The sequence below is a fragment of the Heterocephalus glaber genome, unplaced genomic scaffold (assembly GCF_053883595.1).
Source record: "Heterocephalus glaber isolate CG9 unplaced genomic scaffold, H.glaber_assembly_v1.0 deba00000594, whole genome shotgun sequence".
NCBI classification, from domain to species: domain Eukaryota; kingdom Metazoa; phylum Chordata; class Mammalia; order Rodentia; family Bathyergidae; genus Heterocephalus; species Heterocephalus glaber.
In genome coordinates this window covers 5,213,195-5,237,888 of record NW_028258151.1, presented here as the reverse complement: position 1 = coordinate 5,237,888, position 24,694 = coordinate 5,213,195, and the positions used below count along the sequence as shown (strand labels likewise).

At 33.0% G+C, this 24,694-nt stretch overlaps 1 long non-coding RNA gene across 1 annotated transcript; it reads right to left on the bottom strand.

Moving 5' to 3' along the window:
- Nucleotides 1–9,777: 9,777 nt before the first annotated feature.
- On the bottom strand, nucleotides 9,778–19,002 carry LOC147829476 (uncharacterized). The gene is made up of 2 exons (XR_015448876.1): nucleotides 18,254–19,002; nucleotides 9,778–10,380 (listed from the first exon to the last, which is right to left on the bottom strand). It is a non-coding gene; the product is annotated as an uncharacterized LOC147829476 (long non-coding RNA).
- Between the last annotated feature and the right edge of the window lie 5,692 nt (nucleotides 19,003–24,694).

Below are 24,694 nucleotides of genomic sequence, written 5' to 3'. Positions count from 1 at the left end.
AGAAATTGAAGAAAAAACAAATAAATGGAAAGTTTTCCTGTGTTCATAAAGTGGAAAAATTAATATCACTAAAATATCCATAACACTCAAAGCTACCTAAATAGCTTGTAAAAATTTGAATTCTATTTTTCATATGAAAAGAATAAACAACCTAAAATTTGTACAGAGAAAAATAAAGCTCAGACTAGCAAAGACAATCATGGATAAAAGGACCAAAGCTAGGGCAAATAGAACCTGATTTCAAAATATTCAAGCAAATGGTAGTAATTCAAATAGCATGGTATTGCCATAATAAACTCTTGACCAATGGCAGAGCAAAAGAGCCTATAAATGAACCCACAAATAAAGGTTCCACTGATTTTTAACAAAATGTCAATAAACACAATTGGCAGCAAAAGGATGATAAATGGTATTAAAAAAACTGGATATTTATATTCAGAAGGATGAAATTTGACTCCTAATACATACCACATGTAAAAATTACCTCAAAATAGGTAAAAATACTTAAAAATACTTTAAAAAGGGTAAGAACTCAAGTTGTAAAACTGCTACAAGAAAATGTGAAACTACCAGAAGAAAACATAACATAAAAACTACATGATGTTGGTCTTGGAAATGACTTTTCAGTGTTGAACTCCAAACTGCAGACAAGAAAAGCAAAAATGAATTATATAAAACTAAAAACTTTTTCTAAAACAATGAACAAAGTAAAGAGACAACCTGCAGACTGGGAGAAAATATTTTCTAAGATATCCATATAAAAAAAAGTTAATTTCTAAGGTACACAAGGAATTCAAACAACTTTATAGAAAAAAACAGAGAACCCAATTAAAAATAGACAGGTGATATAAAGAAGTATTTTTCAAAGGAAAAATTGTCAATGGCCACAAAATACATAAACTAAAAGTTCAACAAAAACAATTTTTAAAAAATATAAATTAATAGAACAAAGAGGTCTCACCTCAGACCTGCTAGAATGACTATGACCAAAAAGATATGAGATAGCAAGTGTTGACAAGGGTGTGCAGAAAGGGGACACTTGAACATTGTGGGTGTGAGTGTAAATTAGGAAAGTTGTTATGGAAAAATGTATGGATGTTCTTCAAAAGACTAAACGTAGGTCCTACTGTGATATTGGGTTATAGTTGGTCCTTAGTGTCCATGACAAAGTGGTTTTAGGACCCTGAAGATAACAAAATACATGGTTAGTCAAATGTCATATAAAAAGTGGCATAATATTTGCATATAAACTATGCATATTTTCCTGTAATTTAAATCATTTCTAGATATCTCATAATACCTAACCCAATGTATATGCCATCCAAATAGTTTTACATAAAAATTTGTAATTTCATTTACAATAGCACCAAGAAACTAAAGTAAGCATAAATCTAACAAACTGTATACAGTTTCTAGAAGCATAAAACTGTAGAACACTGATGAAAGCTCTAAACTATATTTAATTACAATCACATATTCATAAATCGGGAGACCCATAATTCCCAAGATGTTCTTCCCAACTTGACCTGCAGATCGAATGCAATTCCATGCCAAATCCCAGTAAGTAGTTTTCTTTATATCAGTAAAGTGAATTTAATGTTTATATGCTAAGATAAAAATGCCATAAAATAATAAACTTAAAAGTTTCACAAGAGTGCGACTCAAGATTTTATGAAACTGTAATAATGAAGATAATGTGACATTGGTGAAAGTGCATGAACAAGTCAATGAAAATTATGGTACAGTTTATAAGTCTTAGTTCTTCCCTGCTATCCCTATCCGCTTCATTTGACTATTTGTAGTTTTACTTATATTGTGGTCATCCTACAACTTTAAATAATGTGGTTATGCTTCTCTTTCTTGATTTTTCAGTTTTACATAATTTTACTTGCCCAGCTTTTCCCACAAATAGCATTGTAAAATAATAATGTAACTAGAATGATAAAAATTTCTATACCACCTCCTCTTTAAAGAAAGAAATTGCCAGTCTGCTTCTCCAAACAATATATGGATCTACTTAATGATTCTATTTTTTATACTATTCTTCCTCATGTGAATTAATGCTTAGGACTCCCAGATATATTTTGAATATAATCAATAGTATGCATCCATCAAATCAAGGAGGCTTAGATCAAATCGTCAATTTACAAGCCACATAATCAAGCAAAGTCAGATAACTAGGAAAATCTGGGTCACTTTTCGTTAGGAAGGTTATAAAAGTAGAGGTGAAATTTCCTTCCTTCTCTCTTTTGTTTCCAGAAAGATAATCTTTCCAACCACCAAGAACAGGGATGACTTTCTGGAAGCCCCAGAGAACTAAATTAAACAACACCTGCTGTAGAAAAAAAATCCAGCTTTTTCTTGCCTGGTTTGTTTCTTGCCACTAAACACAATCTTTCTATCTCAGTCCAGCTCTGCCAGCCTAGCAGTTCTTGGTAATTAGTGAACTAAAAAAAAGAATAATTTTAGTAAATACATCATAAATTGAAGACCTTAAATAAACCAAAGAGGAAGTGTGATCTAAATCTTAATTGCTACTATCAATGATCTTCAATTTCTTGGAGAAAATGAAGTATCTTAACACTGCTTGATACTGAAAAGGACCACAAACAAATAACCCTAATGAAAACAGGCTCTTCTATCAATTAACAGAAAGATATCTTGGTTCTAACCTGGAATTCTTCCATCTCTGACAGTTACCTAAATAAGTTACAAGAATAAAATCAGTAAAAGGATTATTTATTCAAAATTTTTGATATCAAGGAGTTTTTGAGAAGCACTGCCAAAAGACTTCAAAAAAGAAAAGATACTTTAATGAGGAGAATTGTTGTGTTAGGGTAGCCATGTGTTTAATCTATAGCATCTGGCCTTGCCACTTAATAGGCTTTTCAGTTAAACATAAAATCTTTTCTTTTCTCCTTCCTTGATTATTTCTTCAGATTTTAGTTAATAACAAGTATTTTTTCATTGTAAGTTATTACTAAAAGAGCTGGAAAGACCAAGAGAACACATTAGGGCCCTTGTCTATCATACAAATGGCCTTCTAGTTCCCCTGAAACTTGCTTGTGTACTTGCAAATACACCAATATCACAGCCACATCACACAAGGGACACTTGCATCTCACATTCACAGTGGGCCTTTCCACCTAACATAAGTTATCAGAGAAATTCCGGATGAAATCTATTGAAATGATTTCTTTCTATACATGTACTTAAATCAAATCAGTAGAGTATTACTTCAACCCCACAATTCTGATCTGCACTAATCTTCATGGCAAATAAGTGGCCATGAGGAATAGGCCACAATTCCTAATGTTCAGCAGCAGAGAAGAAATGAATTTAAGTTTTATACCTTTCACAATGAGTCAGAATCCCGTGTGTAAAGTGACTAGAGTAAAACAGAGCTGACAGAGAGGTCTGGCTGAGATTATTAGCTCACCAAATGGGTTAGGAGGGCATGAATTTCCCGATTTCCAGTCCAGTTTGTTGATAGACATTCAGAGATTATTGAAACTTCTCAGGTTTAAATATTGTATGCCATAAAGTGGTCAAGGAACTATTACTTTGGTAAATCAAAAATCACCATATAGAAAAAGAAGTGAGATTTTAAAAATCAAATGTTTCCTTTCATATATCTATGTGTTGGTATCACTACATTCACAATGAATCTTAATGAATTATTTCACTTTATATTGTGTGTAGGTTCAATTACATGAATTTCAAAATATAAATTGATTGAAGTAAATTTTTAAAAATGAAAAGCACAGATGGAGAATTAAAACAAAGGAAATTTCACAGAAAGACCAATGAAAAATCTTCAAAGAATAATTTAGAAAAATAGACATTAAAGTATTAACTGTTCTCATACTTTACTACTTTTTTTTATTTTAACAGGGTCTTGCTATGTATTCTAGTCTGGCCTGGAAATCACTATATAACCCAGGCCTCAGACCCACAGCAAGCCTCCTGCCTCAGTCTTCCAAGTGCTGGGAATGCTACCAGTTTGTTTTTAATTTTGAATGTATTCAATAAAGCTGAAGAAGTTAGAAACTATACTGTATATTCACCAGTTTAAAGACAGCACCAAAATTTTTGTATTAATTAAAATAGAAATTAAGTAAACATTTTGTTTATATATGTAAATGCTCCTTTGGGGGAGTTATGTTGAAAATAGTGTGCAATTAAATGGCTTTGTTGAATGTTAAGTGTTTTGGTATTCATAAATAATTTACATAAATATTTTTACAGAAAATTCCATCAGAACTAGAAATGACACGACATATATATATACATATTGCTTTAACATTTTGGAAAATACATTCATTTCAGATATAAATAGAAATGTAACACTTTTTAGAATGTACCTATTATTAAATCCATCTTATAGTTTCACAGGCAAGAAAGAACCAGCACTTTTATTTTCTTTTTCTTTTCTTTTAAGAAAAAAAATTCAGATTTATATTAGTTAATGATTTTATTAAAATGTGACTCTTTTAGTATACAGTGTAACCAATTTGATGGGTGAACTTTTATTTTCCATAGCACTGTTTTCTTAATGTGTTTGGTAGATCTAAATTAGCAATTAATGATTCTCCTAAAATATTTCAGGATAGATTTATATTTTTCTCTCACCTTATATCTTCCCATTTTAAAAAGAAGTTTAAGAAACTGACATTTAAACCTGTTATCAAAAAGTACCATCCATGTTATATTCCAAAATAAAAAAGCCACATATGCAATAAATTCTATTCTCCTAAGCAATCACCCAATGGAGTACAAAAATCTTACAAATTTTGGATTAAATTTATTTAAATCAATTTTAGTATTTACAAAAAATAATATTTAGAATTAATTTGTATGTGATTTATGAGATATTTTTTAAACATCAAACATAATGAAGCATTCAATAAAGATCAAATTGTTTTACATATGTAAAAGTTAGTTGCTTTACCCAATTACAAGGTCATAAATTACAAATATTATTAGCTCCTAGATTATTTTCATTTTTTACATTTAAATTTTTTTCTATTTTAATGTATTACAAGTAGATATTAATAAGCAAAATATTAAAGCCATTCTACGAAAAAATATTTTTTCATGACAGAAGTCATTAGAGAATAACTATGGTAAATACACTTAGTGATCTTAAAAGAATATATTTTCATTTGCTAATCTCTTGGTTCATTTCCTAAAAATACTATACCTTTTTTGCGTGAAACATTTTAAGTATGGACAAAGTATCTCATATTCTGTATAATTTTGAAGAATGTCTTCCTATTTCACAATATTTATTTCTTTTTGGTCCTTATTTTTGCTTTCAGTTTCTCACACCAGAGAGACAATACAGTATTTCCTTTTCTTTTCCCTCTTTTAAATTAAGAGGAATTTTCTCCCATGTAGTTAACACAATTATTGTTTTCTGAGATCACAAAAGGAAAATCATCTCAGAGAAAACGAAGGTAATATTTTCAGGAGGAAAAACCATATTCACTCTTGAAATAAAGGACAGTAAGCAGTTGCTCAGGGTGCTATTCTATACAGACTATGTTAATTACTTTCTTGTCACAGATGAATACCTGATACCCACAAGTTAAAGGAGGAGAGGTTTATTTTGGCTCACAGTTTCAGAAGTGTCAGTCCATGGTAAACCTACTCCAACACAGAAACCACATAGTTGAAGGGCCAGAAAGAAGAAAGCTGCTCACATCCTGGAAGTCAGGAAGCAGAGAGCAAAGAGAGGGCCAGGAAGGCAGATGTACTTTTCAACATCCCTCCACCAGTGATCTACCTCATGCGGTCATAGGGCTTTGTCAGAAATGGCTGGATCTAGAGTGTGTGATGCTGGGATTAAGGGTGTTGTGAATACTAAACCAGTACACAAATTGGTTTGGCAACACCCTGGTTAAGATAAAAGGAGCAGAATATGTTAAATTTCCCTTATTTTTTTTGCTGTCTTCTGCCTGCCATGAACTGATTCTCCTCTCTGATGCCCCTCTGCCATGTGCCACTCTGCCTCGGAGCCAGCCTACTATCGACTAACACCTCTACAGATTGTGAGCTAGATAAACCTTTTCCCTTTTAACTTTAGGTGTTGGGTATTTTATCTCAGCAATGAGAGAAAAGTAGCTAAGACAATCTCCTAAGAGCACATTTAGCTACTGAACTCATTAGTTGATGAAGCCATTGATGAATGTAGTCCCCCCAGGATGTGGTCATCTTCCAGATACTTGAGGTGTTTTGGGACACCTCAGGGCAGAACCATAACAAAGACATGCACAAAAAATGAAAAGTGCACTTAAAAAGCTGAAATTTGAATTTTTTGGCAATCATTCAAATATACTTGGGGAAGAAAATAAAAATCAAACAATCTCCTTTTTTTCAGTGCATTCACTATGAATGCTAAATAATATGAGCCGTCATCATTACATTCACCATTGTCAATATACACTACATATCTCAATTCATATTGATTTCAAGTTTCTTTAAAATTAATAATCACAGGGCCGGGGATTTAGCTCAGTGTTTCTGGTGCCTGCCTCTCAAGCCCAATGTCCTGAGTTCGATCCCCGGTACCAAAAATAAAAAATAAAAATAAAATTAAATTAAATTAATAATCACATTTGTTGTATATCTCAATTTATCCAATACAACATTTCAACCCCTGTATCCAGGATGATAATTTATATGACATTTCAGCTCTGAAATTTGAACAACCTTTGGATTGCTACATCGGGACACTTGGCTGATTCTCTCCACTGTCCTTTCTCTTCCACTTGTGTTCTGTTAATTTTGCCTTAAAAAGATGAATGAATTTAGGTAGTTAATATTTCTAACCAAAGTGTAACATAAAATACTCTTTTGTGTGCAAAATTAACTGAAATTCTTTCTTTGTACATATTCAAAACACTAATATTCCTGTTGTTTGCTTCTCACAATGAATTATTACTTTATTTCACACCAAAATCATATAATGAACTTGTAAATAAATGATAAATTTTAATAATATTTTAGACACATTAGTTTATCCTGTTTTTTTCACTTTGTGTAGTATGAGAAAAATTCTTCTTTAGCAAATTGTCAATTTAAAATGACTTTCAACTTGATTGTTTAAGTTAAAAATACTTATTAAATGAAAAACATATTGGCACTAATCCCCCTCAAAATCAATCCCTTCCCTTCCAACATACAGATCCCTTTATTCTTGAGTCTGGTGAAGCAGTACTGAATGTCCTCTTTTGTGTCTTTAGCAGCATTGCTGTGGCTGCTTCAATGTCCTGAATTGATTCCACACATTTACAACAATTTCTGTCAAATTAAAACATTACAGGGTGTCCTCATCCACCTTATTCACAGCATCTGGCACCATATGACTTCTGGCTCTTGCTCAAAGTCAAAATATCCATGAAAGGTGAATATTTTGAACTGATTCAAGACATTGAGAAAGCCATTAAAACACATCTAAAGACTGTCAGAAAGGAGAATTTCCAGAACTCTTCCAGAAAGTGGTAAGAACAATAGGATAAGTTTCTTTGAAATCACAGGGAGTATTTTGATGGGGATTAATTACAATATGTCATTTATTTAATAAATATTTGTTAAATTTAAACCTTCACTGTATTTTTCAATGGGACTATATATCACCCAGATAATCCACATTGTTGCAAATGACAACCTTAATGTTAGATATACAGCCAGTAGTAGAATTCCTGGGTCAAATGGTATTTCTATATTTAAAATAAATCTTCTTATATTGAAATTTATTATCTATATTACACTTTGAATATGTCTTTCACCAATACTTGTTATCACATCATGCTATTGTCTTCCAGAAAGTGTTTGCGTACTGAATTATAAAAATATTGTAAATATTATTTTTATTTTAAAGCTTTTTAATATTAAATACTAAAAATTTATTAGTCTATAAAAATAAGTGATAGTTTTATATTGAAATTATTTTAGAGGAAACATTTATTTTATCAGTAACTCGACAGATATTTCCTACTGGTGCTTAAGTAATGTGTGTCATATGTTCTTAAGTAAAACAGGAAACTGCTCTTTTAAATAATGCAGGATACAGTCAATTATTTATGTGAGTTTTTAGCACTATAGCAGCATCAAATATCAGAGAAACTTGGAGTCTTTGAGACTAAAATAAAATAAATATTTATGTATAATCTAACTTCCTAGAATTTAGCTAGTTATTCCATAGATTTGAACAAGGTGCCAAGAATATCATTCTTACTATATTCCTTGCAAAAATGTTTTGTGGTTTGATTGCAGTGTAACAGAGAACATTTAAGAAGATATAAACATGGAACATTAAATATGAATGGGACCTCAGAAACCATGGAGAGTAATTCTCTCCTTTTGTTTTGAAAACACTTGAGGTTTTTGTGATCACTCAACTATCCACTGGTTGATGATGAAGCTCAGACCAGAACCTGGAAGTCACTATCTTAGTTGACCCAAAATAGGTTAGTTTTGAAGTGTACTGTAAATAGAATGAGAAAACCATTACCTAATTTCATAAATAAGTCAAATTAAAAATAAAGCCACACAACGACATTAATGGGTATCTATTCATATGTATTAACTTAGCATAGTATGATTTATTAGACTATGTTTTAAATTTATAAGTAATCTTAAATAACTGGTGAATCTGTGAAATTATTTTTTTGCATAAATTTTTTTATTGGTACATTTTAAGTATACAACATGTTTACATTTATCATTGGGTGCTTATACCTGTACGTGATGTAGCTTGGTTCTTATTTTTTTCCCATTACCTGTGTCCCCCCCACCCTCCCTTCCCTATTTACAAAAATTTTGTTTCCATTTTTTCTTTGCTCATAATTTTTCCTTTCCCTTCTTACCTTTCCTCTTCCCCTCCTTCTTCACCTACCTCTTTGGACCTTTTCTTCCTATTTAAAATTATCAATTATTCATTGTAATCCTTTTAATTCTATTTACACTTTCAGTTTCTCACACTAGAGAAAACGATTTGGTATTTGCACATATGTGCCCTATTTATTTCACTTAAGAGTATGTCCTCAATATGCATCCATTTAGCTATGTCTCTAGTTTCTATTTTTTTTATGACTGAGTAGTACTCCATTTTATTAAAAAAATTAAAACATATGTAAAACTGAAACTGTATTTTCTCTGTGAATTTAGTTTTATAAATATAAATTAAAGGACAGCCCCTTGAATTCTGAGTCTGGACTTCGGTGAGCAGAACATGCCTGTTTGCTCCCATTTACCATTGTACTGAAGTATGCATGAATGAAAACACCATACATATGTGGAAACGAATAAAGGTGCAATATTTTCTTGTAGGAACTAACATTAAGTGTGACTCATGGTGGGGTGTATCAGAGAAAACACCTGACAATCGACCGTCAATGGAGAGCAGCTTGCTGCTGGGGATGGCCAGGTCCTGAGGCAGCACTGCTGTCCCCTGGAGCAGCCCTGTGTGTGACTTAACCAAACCTCTGCACCTCCTTGCTTCATTTCATTTCCAAAATTACACTGCTCTGGCAACCATTTAGGAGAAATGAATGGGGTAATGCAGATAGAATCCTAAACTGTGAATTCAAGGGTAGGTAACTACGAGCAGAGAAAGATTACTGTGAGCTGTATATTCAGTGTACTTTATTTTCCATATTTCAATTTTAACACATGAACTGCAGGCTATTTCACATCATTGACAGAAATATGATTCCCATTCCCGCATAGATTATCCATAAAGCAAAGTAGAAAAGGCCTACTGGGCAGGAGATGGTTCGCAGCAGGCCTGCAGAATCTTATTCTTCTGTGGATAGGAGAAAAGACGTTAAAGGATAGCATCACTGCGCCTGGGGATGTTAAAAGATAATAACGTCCTTGTGGTACATTCTGCCACATGATCGGAAGAGCAATCATCAGCGGTGAATAACGGAGTGAGGCTGGGTGTGGCCTTGATACAGCTTCAGTGAGGTTTGGGTGATCATCACAGGGGTGCACGCTGTGTTTGCCCGAGGAAATGGGCTGATGATGCTCAGGACAGGCTCTGTTGATGTTAGAGACAGAGCCTTAAGGAAGAATCAGACCCCTGGGCTGCACTGCTTCCTCATCCAGGACCAGAAGAGACAACTCCAGCCTTCAGCACTGGTCCAGGCCCTTTGGAGTGCAGAATGGAAAAAGAAGTGGCTCCAGGGTGCTGGAGAAGCAGAGAATCCAGTCAAAAGGAGAGCAGAATGCAGCTGAATAAAAGGGGGTTCCAGTGACTGTGAAAAATAAGCTAGAAAGATTTCCCAAGAAGACTGTGAGGGTGTGGGGACTTTCCTCAGTGGTTACAGGACTTGCCTGCCTTGTGCAAGGCCCTGGGTTCGGTCTCTTCCACTACAAATGAGAAGAGAGACAGGTAACAGTTTACAGGTTAAGATATGGGGAAAATAAACCAACTTGTAACCCTATACTTATATTGAATCTAGGTTTTTTTCAGTATTCAAAATATGGCCATAGAGGGTCAGTCCTTGGAGAAAGGTAGTAAATCCAGGGTTTGGTTTTAGGTAGGTCATCTCTACCACAGTAAAGTTGCTCAGGGCCCAGAAGGTGGGAGCTGAATAGTGATAAAAGGTAAGAGCAGAGTTCGAATTCTAGAATGAATGTTGTGCTGCAAGCAGGGTGCTATGAAAGGCTGCTACTTAATGAAATAGTCAAAAAAATGATAAGCCATACATTGGAGAGGAATCTGAAAATTACAAATAAGTACAAGATCAGTGTTGTCAAGGGACTGTGGAGCACAACAAGAATGCTGATCCCTATTCTTGACTCTGAGGTGGATCAGGTTAGAAAGTAATTAGCCTCCCCTGGCAGTCTCAGAAATGCGAGGTCAGGCATAATTTAACTTTTTGTTTTTTCTGTATTCAGGGCAGTGACTTCCTCTCCTATCTTTTCACCTGGGCTTAAAGTTAAATTCAGTATTAAAAATAAGCTCTGTTTTTTTTTTTTCCCCATGAAGCCTTACTCTTAAGCCTCAAGTAAAGTCAAAGTTAACAACAATTTTGCAGTTGATTATGTTACTCTGAGGACTGTAGGTAGGAATAAGCCATCAATGGTGAAAGACCTGTAATGTAATTGATAAAGCATGTGGCCCAGGAGGGAGCAGTCTGCTTCTGTTTTGCATTACTATGGAATTATAAATAAGAAAATATAAAATATTTGTCTAAGAATTGCCAGACAAATCAGTATGTCTTCACATTTCTTTTCCATCAAAATGTAAACTCTGGATGTAAACAGCAACTTTTTGTTTAAAAAAAAGTTAATATTAGGAAAATATGAAAAGTAGATGTATTTACTCCTTATTTGCCATCAAACAATAAAATTAATTTCCATCTAACTTTTTGTGCAAAATGAATTTCCACAATTAAAAAATACAGACAAACAAAAACGTGTTAAAAATTCTTTGGCTTAGAAAAATATATCCAGATGTAGAGATAATAGGCTAAATTATTTAAAAAGTATATTATTCCCTAAAGCACTTAATCAACAATAAAATTAGTAAAATAAAAAGAATGGAAAAGTAATAAATATTGTAGCAAACATACACTCAAAATGCCCTAGCAAATCAGTAAGATGCACTTTGGTGCTAGAAAAATATGTTAAAATATCACAGGTAAATATTTACAAAAGAAAAAATTCTCAGTAAATATACATAAGAATGACAACACAAAAAATAGAAACAAATGTAGACAATGGGATATTTTTATCTCCCAAAATGCTCAAAATCTTTCTACATATTTTAATCAATGAAAACTGAGCAATTTAGAAAGTTTAAAGATTTAAATATTAATTTAATATTCATGAATATATCCTAAGAAATAAGGCAATATGATAGTTATAAATTATGTAGATGAATAATTTATAGAATTTTTTATATTGATGAAAATATGGCCATCATTTAAAAGCTGTGTAAACTTTCAAGAATGTATAGTATTTTATACTTGTGTTACACCATATACAAAGAATGAAAATATGATTTCATTTAATGATATTTTAAATTAATTTACCACAATTAAGATATTTAAAAGACTGTAAAAACTACAAGGCTGAGAACTGTATTCTAGAAATGAAATATGTTTTTCCTATATAGACATAAACTCAAGGAAGGCAATGGCTGTACCTAACCAATAGAAGTAGTTTTTGTTAGATGATGGAATTGTAGATGGTACACATTGTTTCTATGTGTCATCTCATTTCCAAACAACAGAAAGGTCAAAGTGAAAATAGCAAGATGATAAATTATTTTAATTAATCAATAATCACATGAAATATAAACAACTTAAATATTAATTAAAAGGGTTTCATAAAGAAAAATTCATCAACAGGATACAACATTCTTCATTATTCACACACCTAATAACAGATTCAACAAACTTAAGAGAAAATTGAAAGAAATACATAGAACAATAGTAAACCTCCATAACTGAATGAGTATGGTTAGTATAGTTCCCTGAATAATAATAAAATAAATAAGAAGAAAATAATTATGATATTGATGGCTTTGAAAAATTGTCAACCAATTTGATTTAATGGTTATTTACTGAAAAATCCATCTAAATGAAGCATAATACATACACTTTTTAGGTGTACCTGAAACTTTTAGCTTGTTTCTGATATTTTTTTGAAACTTTTATCTTGGATAAGATATATTTGAGGTCATAAAAATCAAAAAAGATTCAAGTTACACAAATGTCGTTCTTTAGTCAAAATTGAATTAAGCTAGATAAGTTTTCAAATAGTTCACAAAATCAACAAATTTTTGGAAATAAAATAATTTTTAAATAATGTGTGGAGTAAATAGAAATTCAAAAAGGGAATTAGGGAGCATTTTAAGTAGAATAGAATGAAAGAAATACACCAAAAATTTTGAGATTCTGCTGAAATAATACTTAGTGGAAATATTTTCACCATAAAGAAATGATTGTAGTTTGAGTAGATATGATAGATATGTTTAACCTAATTTCATGAAAGAGCAAAAATCCCATAGATTTTTCATATACTAAAAGAATAATACAAGAATATTTTGGAACACTTTATTACATGATATTTGACAACCAGATTAGAAAAATAACTTAACAGACATGAAAGCTAGTAAAATTCACTCAAAAAGGAAGAAATAATAGTTGTATATATACTAAAAAAAATGCATTGTTTTAGTTCAAAACTGCCTCATAAAGAAATGCTATGCACCAAAAATTTGATTGATAAATTCTCCTAAATATTTATAAAATCATTATTATAAATTATACATAAATTTTCTTATTAATGTAAAGATGGTGGAATATTTCGAAAATCATTTTAAGAGATTTTCTTTTTCCTGAAGTACTTAAGATGTGTTAGGTCCATGTACCAACTGCACACAAGGAATGTAAACATTATGTACTACATACATGTGCAAAATTTAAAAAAGGAAAGGGATCAAGAGGTGAACAGAAGGGAAAGGGAGGGAGGGAAAGGGGATGAAAAGAAATATGTAAAAAAAAAACAAGGTTTCTTTTCCCTGATACAAAATCTGACAAAAATTTTACAAGAGAAGCAAACAAACAAATTATGATCATGAGAATGTATTAGTCACCTCCTGGTCACTGGAGCAAGATGCTGATATACACAATTTATGGAGGATAGGTTTGTTTGGTAATGGATTTGGACTTCAGTCTGTGATCAGGTGCTCTAAGAAAGAAATGGCATAGAAGATGGGCAGGAAAGCGGCTCAACCCATAGCAACCAAGAGGCAGAAAGAACAAAAACGCCAGAGATCCATCATCTACTGAAAGCCTCACTTCTGAACACAGGAGGCTTTGGGGGGACATTTTAGGGCTAAATCCTACAGGGGCCTTTTTGTAGGAGTAAAAAATTGTTTTAACATTAAAAACTACTGTAAGGGCGGCATGGTGGCACACACTTGTATTTATTAGCCTATGAATTCCAGCTTGGAGTTCCACCTGGACAACTTATTGAGAACCTGTGTTAAAAATATAGAAGGTTGGAGTGGTACTCAGTGTGAGGATACTGGGTTCAATCCTTAGTACCACCAGAAAAATAATCGGCATATTTCAGGGCCTGCTGTGGTGGCACATACCTGTAATCCTACCTACTTGAGAAGTTGAAGCAGGAGACTGCAAAAGGCAGCCTCTAGCAATTTAGTGAAAAAATGTCTCAAAATAAAAAATAAAACTGTCTGGGAATGCTGCTCAGTGGTAAGGCACATGAAGCACAAGGCCCTGGGTTAAGGTACCCAGTTTTGAAAAAAAAAAAAAAATGTAGATGGCTAAATAACAAAATTAAATATTAACCTTTGGGGTCCTTTAAAGATAAAGCATTTGGAAAAAGCCAATATTTACCTTTTAAAAAAGGTTGCAAAAAATTAAAAATAGAAGAAAAGAATTTCTTGGATTAGTAAAGAATATTAATACAAATCCTATTATTAATATCACTTCTAACTATAAAAAGCTCTGTGTATACTCTCCAGGCTTAGAAAACTAAGAAGAATGTCCACCATCTACATTTCCATTCAACATCATTTCTAGCAGAATTTATAAAGTACAAGGAGGCAAAAAGAAGAAATAATCACTGAGATTTAAGAAATCTGACAAGATTGGTTTGTATTTGTAGAAAAAAAAATTATTTTCTTCAAAATATCTGTAGAAATTCACAAATTCACTATTAGATCTAAAAAATGACTTCAACAGATTTGGAGAAAACAAATATACAGACATAATTAGAAAATGAAGTAAAACACCATTTACAATAGTAAGAAACAACACTAAATACTATTCACAAATCTGGCAAAAGATATAAACTCATAAAAATCTGTGCTATGAAAAGTACAATTAGTACTGAGACAAATCAAAGGAGACCCGAATATATGTAGAAGTATATTACTTTCTGAGTGAGAAAATAGAACTATATAACATGTCTCTGAAAATAGGTCTGTATATCAAACTTTCCTAATTAAAATGGTAAGTGATTTTCAGCAGAAATTATCAAGATGATTCTAAAGCTCACGTAGAAATGTTAAAGGACCTTGATTGGCTTAAGCAACATTGAAAAAGAAGTAAAAAGTGTAAAGCTAACAGTATCTGATATCATCCAAGTAATAAACTTACAATATCTATTCGTATAAATGTGGGTAATTCGTCATGAAATTGAATGTAATGTTTACAAAAAGATAAGTATATTTGACCACTGATTTTGACAAAAGCTCAAACGCATTTAAATACAGAAAGAACAATCTGTTCACAAAATTTAGTTCCAACAATTACACACACACACACACACACACACACACACACACAGAGTAAAATATACCCATGCAACAGTTTCATTTTATGTGACATATGTATAATCACTGACTTAATGTGGGTCATGGAAATAAAGTAAATGTAAAACATACATCCATAAAAGATTTTGGAAAACACATACAAGAAAGTTTTCATGATTATAGATTAGAAAATGAACTTTTTATAATACCAAAAGCACCATGCACAAAGAATTGATAAAATGAACTTCATAAATATTGAAAATTTTGCTCTTCAAAAGCCACTGTTAAGAAAATAAAACAACCCATATCTCAAGAGATGTTTGTAAAAACTACTTCTGGTTCAAAAGTAATACAATGACAATGAAATCATGAAATATTGATAATTGCATGGATACATACAAATTAATTATACCGAGTAAAGTGCCTAACAACACAGAATGCATACCATATAATTTTCACTTATGTAAATTTTGATGAATTTCATACTCTAATGACAATCGTATTTCTGTTTGGGAATGATGTAGGATAGGGTGAGGTAGGAAAGAAAGGTTAATAAAATTTTGGAGTCAATAGATACATTCAGTATTCTGATTTTTGTGGTAATTTCCTGGGGAGTATTGATATACAAAGAATTGCACAGGTTATGTAACTCCAGTTCCTTTCGTATCAAATCTACCTCAATGAAGAGATAAAAGCTAAGAGATGGGGATTTAGCTCAGTGGTTCCGCTGCCTGCCTTGTAACCACAAGGACCTGAGTTCGATTCCCAGTACCAAACAACAACAAAAAAAAGCGAAACACTAGTGTCAGAAAATATGCTAATTAGGAAGAAAAAGACATCTTCACAATATAAATGGGTAAGAGGAGTTAAAGAGAAGGGGGAGAATGGGAAAAAAGAGGAATCATGTAAAGGTACAAATTTTCTATAATGAATGCAATTATTATATATATCTAAATTGTACAAATAAAATTAAAATTTAAAAGAGTAAGTATTATGTATGAATAAATATTTACTATATACAGAAAAATATTAAATACAAGGGAGTAGTTATATTTTAATATTTTGAAACACTGACTTTTTCAACATCAGCATTTAGAAAGGAAGTGTTTTTATATATATATATAGAGAGAGAGAGAGAGAGAGAGAGAGAGATCCAAATCCAAACACTTGATTTGACAAAATATATTTCATTAATTTATCTCAGTGATTTGGCATTGCTAAGGCACATTCAAAATTAAAAATAAGAAAATGTAAAGCTATACATAGTTATAAAGTCACTAATGTTATATTTTTACAAATAAATTGAACCACTTATTAAAATAATTGTTGCATCTCTATATTGTGCAAATAGATGCACATAGAAAATATTTGTAAAGTATGCAAGTCTATTAAGACTTCCTGAATCCTGTTCTCCTTTACCAATGATCTATGGATGAAGCAAAGGCATTTATACATACAATGGATATTTTAACTGAATGGGAGCATTTGCAATAATCTTATATTTCAAAGGATGAAGAGTGATATTTTTGGTTGAAACAATCCAAGATGAATCCTCAAAGAGAAATGAATTCAGTTTAGATCATTTATTTATAGGAAAAGTGAAATAAAATGTCATGTCATTATGATATAATCATTCACAGCCATAAATTAAGTCATAACATACATGGTTTCCTTTTTGCTACTTAAAACATTGATATATCTTTATCTATATCTTTATCTATATCTATCAGTGGCCTCTAGTCTTGTGAAACAGCCACAACAATACACAATACTGCCTGTAGAGGACCATGAATCCAACACGTGAACCCTATGAACATCATCTGTATCCAAACCATAGCATTGTCCCTCTGACTGTCCCCCTCCCCCCGGCTCACTTCCTCCTCCCAATGTAAAATGCATTAATTCTCTTCCCCAGAAGTCTCATGGTCTTAATTTATGTCATCAACCCTCAACATTTTTCAGGTTGTGAGCCCCTATAAGTTTAAAACAAGTTACAGAATTTCAAGATACAATGTGAGATAAGAATTTACTTGTTTCTACACTTGGGTCTGTGATGGGTAAGGTCTGGGGACTTCTGAGATGCCCTCAAGGCATCTTTATTATTGTCCCTTGTCAAAGTAATTGGTTTATTTTTAATAAGCAACCATATTATCCTTGGTCCCAACTTTACATGCACTTATTTTCTGGAAAAATTATAATTGCTGTGCACCTCTCCGCTTTCCTTTGTGCTCCCAATTCTCATTGTAGATCTGGTAAAATCACCCAGAAGTACCATGCCATCACCTGAATGTAGGGACACCTTAAAATTTTTTCCACCAGATTAAAATGCAAACTTTAACATGTTTCTGCTGGGTTGAACCACCAGTGGTACATGTATGACTGTCCCATTGGGGAGTTTTTAAAATTAATTTTATCAGTAAAAATACAGATAAAAGTGATTAGATCTATTTGTATCACCAGAGGCACAAGTCCTGGGATAGGACTGTCATGAGTATACCAGCAGTAGTTCAAGCAGGCAGGAATGTCTTAAATTGAGCCTTATATAATGTCTTATGATACGGGCAAAATGCAGACAAATTCTTTGCCAGAAGGTAATATGCATATCCTCTAGTCCATGTTCCAAAAGATTTCTCCTTCCTCTCTGAAACTTCATGAGCCTGGACTTTATTGTTTCCATTCCTATTAGATTTCTGGTCCTCAAACTTTAGGCAGTATTTCCCATCAATTTCTGCTGACAGTATTCTAAGCCATTTTAGTCCAAATATTCAAACCTTTACAAACTCTTCTCAAAAATCATTTCTACAAAGTTCTAAACCACAAGGTCTGGTAAAACCAGAGCAATATCCCCATTTTTCTAGTATCACTTTTCTGGATTATTCAGCCTTCTCATCACTGAGACAGAATATCTGACTATTGCAACTTAAAAGAGGATAGGTATATTTAGCTCACAGTTTCAGATGGTTCAGTCCATGACTGGCTGTCTCCAGGGAAGAAATGATACAGCAGAAGAGCATGGGAAGGAAAAACAGCTCAAGCCACATAAGCCAGGAAGCAGAAAGAGTGAGAAGGACCAGAGAGGGTGAGAGGAGAGAGAGACAGAGAGATAGACCCTCTGAATGCTTACCCTTAGTGATCCACCTTCTCCAATGAGGCCCCACCTCCCAACAAAATATTCAGCTATGAAGTCATTAATTGATTAACCTATTGGCATAGAATCCCAATTATCCAGTCACCTTCTGAAAGCTCTACCTCTGAACACATGAGATTTTTGGGGAAAATTTTATGTCTAAACCATAGCAAGTCCCATGATTCTGGTAGGTATTTCCCAGTGGGAGGTTTGCCTCAGTGGCTCTAACTCTATGCCAAAATTTTGCCTTCTAAAACTCCTCTACACTCTTGATGGATATCACCAAGATCCTATAGCTAGTCTGCTAGTATACGGATTGCCCTGGCTTCACTTGAAATATGACTGCAGGTAAGGTGTTCCTTGTCAGATAAAAACAGAAATATCCCTGGGGAGGGAGCCCTTAGAAACATCAGACTTTTCTTAAAAGAATTCTGCCTTGGAAGGTCTCTGAGCCTACAATGCAAAGAACAGCTTTGATTTTGGAGATACCCTCAAGGCCTCTTCCTAATTGGCTTGATGATTTAAAATTGGCTCCCTTTTATACACAATACACTCTTTAGCAAGCAGTTGGGTAGCTGAATCCTGACACAATTTTTTCATTTTCATTCTTGGCAAGGCTGCAAATTTTTCAAATCTTTCCATTCTGTTTTCTTTTCTTCCAGAGTCTCACTATTAATCTGTCAAAAAGCAACCAATTGTTTTTTATTTTTATTTTATTTGGCCAAATATACTAGTCCATCCATCTCATATCTGGCCACCATAGGGCATGAGGGCACGGACAGTGTTAATCATTGTTATTTGCAGTGGTGGAACAAAGCTGATCATTTCCCTAATTTTCAATTGAAACTTCATTTTCATCTTAAACAAGTTCCTTGGTCTACTTTCCATCCCAGTTCTAACTAAAATCACCAATAATGCCTCCCTTAGAGCATTATAGGCTTTTTCTTAGCTGCTCCTCCAAAATCTTTTAAACTCTTTGAATAACTCAGTTCTGAGGCTGGCTCCACATTTTCAGGTGTACTTAGTTATACTAAGAGGACCACTCAGCAGTTTTCCTTCCAGGATTAATCTTTTTTCTATTACTGTAACAACATATCTGAGTCAGGGTACATTTAAGAAAAGATGTTTAACTTCCAGGTTGGAGATTCAGTGTCTAGGGAATGGTTCTGTAAGGAGGTCATAGTGGATGACATCATAATGGAAAGATCCCATGTGAGACTGAGAGGTCATTTTGCAAGACAGAAAGCGTGAGGAGGAGGATCCAGTCTTTCTTTTTTACAATAATGCTCTCATTGGAAGAACTCAGGGTCCTGTGTGAACTACAACCATTAACTCTGTGGGCAACACCTGCCGGTAACTGAAAGAACCTCCCATGAGGCCCCGCCTCTTAAAGCTCCCACCACCTAAACACCATCATGCTGAGCAAGCTTCCCACATGTGAATTATGGGGAACAGACCACATCCAGGCCATCTTTTATTCAGGGATATAACTATAAATCCAAATAAATATTCAAGTATAAGATAATATGCTGAGGTGTCGTTATACTAAGGTTTACACGAGGCATTAGGGAATCCTTTATTTTCTAGAACGGTTTTCCAGTAAGTGCCAATGATAAAAGCAGTACCTACCAATAAAAGTGATGAACAGCATGCCATGCAGAGCAGCACACATAGCTATAATTTTCACTATGAGTAAAAGAAAAGATAAAGGGAGCCTGGAGAGAAAATATAAATTATTCAGTGCTTGTCCAGTGGAGTATCACTTGCTTTGGAAACTTCTGTTAAATGGAGACATGATGCCATATGGAATAGTAGCATGCAGTGCATGTTAGAAACTTGGACTTGAGTAATAAATTATGGCATTATCAGCACATAGATGTTAAGTAAAATCAGGAAAGGACATTAGTTTTCTGAAGAGGATGAGTTAGGTCAATATGTGAATAGGGCAATATAAGATGGGTCAGACCAGCAACAGATGGCCACTATAGGAGGATGGCTGGAGAGCTTATAGGGAATACGTATCTTCCAGAACACTACACAATTACAAATTACTTTTAAATAATTATACACTACATATGTGTCAAAAGGAAAAAAACTGATTAAACATTTTAAGTAATATATATATATATTTCTTTATATTAAAATGAACTACATTAATATGTTTATGGCACTTGGTGAACTTGTGCAAAAATACACAGCTTTAATAAAAAGAAAAACTTTTCTATTATTTAAAGTAAGATTTGTATTCATGTGTGGTTTTCTGCATGATTTTAAATATAAGGTGTATTTTTCCCAAAGGGAGAAATAAGAAATATATTCAAACTGCTGTAACATAAAATTCAATCCATAGTTTTTAAAAAGACTTGTAATACTTTGCATATTTGAACAAAACACAGTTCACTCAGGTTTTAAGAAGGTGTTAATATTACATTTGATTTTTGTAGTTTTTGATGTCTTAAAATTCAATTATTATTGCACTACTGCAAATTTTAATCACAAATGTGCTCTGTTGATGAACAGAAGAACCTGGCTTCTGAAAGAGGATGGAATTGCCCAAGAACACTCCACACTCATTTTGTCCAGCAGGGATTTAAAAATGAATGTCTGAATGATAATTATCTGTTTCCTGTTGGCAGCTGCCCTCTTTCAGCAACATAGAATTTGTGATGTCCCATGTGACATTTTTTTGTGCTTTTCTAGTTGATGGCAAAAGAAGAAAGATAGAACAAACTGATTTAAATTAATTTTAAGAAATAATGATTCACAGCTTAATCACTTTTCAGGGAAAAGCAAATTAAAACAACCAAGTTATAAATCATACACGAACGGGGATTTGTGATGGAAGCAACACACCAACTTTAACTATTGTTTTCCTGCTGGATGTTCCATTATAGAATACTTATAATAAATTAAGCAATGTAGGAATAGAAAAAATAATTCTTTTAACTTGCTAATGATTAGCTCCTGAGACTCCTCTCTTACTTGGAGTATTTACACATACTGGTCTCCTCTTTTATTATGCAAATTTTACTCTACTGACTGCAGTATACTTACAATATACTGGAGAACAAATTAGACATCTGTGTATATCAGATGGATATTCATACTTCATTTTTCAATTGAATTTGTATAGTATGTATCTGTGCATACAGTGTTAGAATTTCAGCACTCCTAACTGTAAGAAAATCTATCACTTAGCTGCTTTCGAAGAGGCTACTGGGAATATGATTCCTACAGCTGGTAATTGTCACTGCACATTGTATAAAAACTATTGATTTTCCAAAAATTTAGAATTCATTTTCTGTTCATTAGAACTATGTCCCCTCTCTAATCATCATTGCTAATTTGTATAACAAAATAAATTTGCTCCAGACAATCTAGAATAGTCTAGTACATTCTCTTACTCTGTTTACTCCACTTCTGTTTGCATACATCAAATGCTTGTAAATGTTAATGAGAAAATATTAGTATTGACCAAATAAAACTAGTGACAAAAGGAAGATGAGAAGGAAAATGAGGAAATAAGATGGACAAGGTTGAGAACATAAGGAATGAAATATTTGATGGCAAAGAGTTGAAGACAGTAAACCAAAAGACATATGAGGAAAACAACACAGTAGCCTTTCTGTTAAATAGGAGAATTTTTAAATTTAATCTCCTGGATATTTTTTGATCAATGTATGCTTATAAAACTGCAACAATATAAGTAAATTTAGGAAATGAAGCCCAAAAATTAATATAATGAAGCAAAATTTTAAAATCTGCACTTTTGAGGTTTCCTCATGCTCAACAATTACTCAGTGGTTGGCTTTGATCTATCTCAGTAAAATTAAAAACAGCTTGAAAAGTAAGCCTCTTTATGTGTTGCCTTTGGTTCAGAAAATAAACTTATCACCTACTTTTCAATTTATAGGAAAACAAACATAATTATTTTAGTTTTTCTTCACATTAATTTGTTTTGAATTTTCAGTCAAAGAATGATTTTGACTTAAAGAGACTATCAATGGATCTTCAAGCAAGATGTTCTTATGCATATCCTTAAAATGATGAGTGGAGAGCATGTCGATGAGATGAGACATAATTCATTTTGTGAAAATCATGCTTCCTCATGCTTGATAGCTCAAGACGGGATAGCTACTCTAGCTCTATGCATCTCCAGAGTTTTCAGGAGGGAAATAGGAAAACTTCATGAGAAGTTTAGTGTCCTGTAGTTTTCTTCCAGGGCTGGATCATGAATATGAGAATAAGAACTGAAGGGAAGCGTACTCCCAGGAGGCAGCAACGACAAAGTGCAGTGGTCATTGCAGGCAAGGGGAGAATGTCACACTGTTCCCAGCATCAACACATCTGTGATAATTAGCAGCAACAGAATGTAATGAGAGAGAGAGAGAGAGAGAGAGAGAGAGAGAGAGAGAGAGAGAGAGGGAGAGAGAGAGGGCTGCATCCTGCAGTAAACTCCTGTATGGGACTCACTGACAGTTAGCTAGATGGGTAGATAATCATATATTAAGCAGCAAATCTAAATTTTATTTTTTAATAATTTACTGCCTAAATGTAAGAAAAGACTGTTTCCAATTTTTCATATGATTTGATTTGTACACAACATCCATGAAACTTTTCTCTAATTATGTGTACACAAAAAAAGAAAAGAAAATGAGATAGAATATTCATGGTTAATTCCAAGGCACCACGTCATGAAGCAAGACTAAATTCTGACCCACTATCAAGAGAACATGCAGCAGGTGAAGTGGAAACAGCAATGGACTGAGAATCTCGAGACCATGGCTTTCCTCTTCTTGTTGCTACTAATTGTATCTGACCACGAGAATCTCTGTACCTATGAATTTCAATTTCCTGATCTATAAAAGGAGACAGTTGCTAATTTTCAAAGTCCTTTCCAGTGTCAAAAATATGTTGCATTCTCTTCACTAACAGCATAGATATATTTTGACCTATACATTTGTACTTTTATTTTGTAAGTAATGCTATGCTCTAGTAACCTTGGCTGGTAGTTTTTATAGATACATTGTGACCGAATGACTCAAAATTATATCAGAATCTTCACTACAGCCAATTACCAAAACCTCTAATGAGCAAAGTTCCCTACTAACACTGTGATACCACTGATTGCTTGGTGATATTTTTTCATGGATATAGATTTGACTGAGAAGATCTGTATGCAGAATGAAATAATCCATTGGAATTTCTATGACAATTGAACAAAATATATTCTCCTGAGAACAAAATGACACCTCATTTTGGTTCTCTGATGATATTTTTTCTGGTGTAGGTGGAAAGGATGAAAAAGCTTAATGAATTAAGACTATAAAACAACTCCCATGGTGTAAAAAGCACTCCTGTGATTCAGAGTAGTATCCATGAACGTGCTTATATTTAAATAAGACTAAAACTAAAATCAAAGAAACTAGTCAGAATAAAAAAAATGTATATGTATACACATATATTAATCATTGGTTCATTACAGAGAATGGGGAATGCTATAGTTGTCATCAATATTGCATTGATGATATAATTCAAAATCTTTGATTCTCATATTTTAAATTTACTGATATATATGTGGTATATAGTAAAACAGTGTTGATATATTGTATGTAAATATTACATTGTGTATTCAATTTGCACTACATTTAACATTCAGAAAAATGTGAATGACAATAATATTTATTAGTAAATATCTGGAAATATGATTCAAATAATAGAATTCTGCCTCTCTCTTAGCCTATTTATCTAATGTGTATCATTTAGGGGAACAAAGTTATGAATTTGAAACCAATATGAATTTGATATCTGCCATGCAGTTGTAAATTTATTACTCCTGTTTTTTAAAAGTCTTTTTTTAAAAGAGATTCTCTCTTTTTTTAGAGAAAGATAATGCAAAGAAATGTAAATAAATCAGAAGACATAAACACAACTCAGCATGATAGGGTGCCAGTGGGTCAGTAGTGCTGCATCATTCCAATTTGCGTACGATGCTATAAGAGCCAATCCTTCGTTATCCATTGCTCATGGAACAGCCAAAGCAGATATTTCATTCTTTTCCTCTTGATTTCTTTTCTAATTTGTTCCTAGGGTCTCTAGTATATAATTTAATTAATTCACCATTCTGAGATAAATTTGACTTTAAAAATCCTCTTTGAAGAATGGCTGCTACCAAGAAGTCAACCAATAACAAATGCTGGTGGAGCTGTGGGGAAAAAGGAACTCTTCTCCACTGTTGGTGGGAGCACAGACTGGTGCAACCA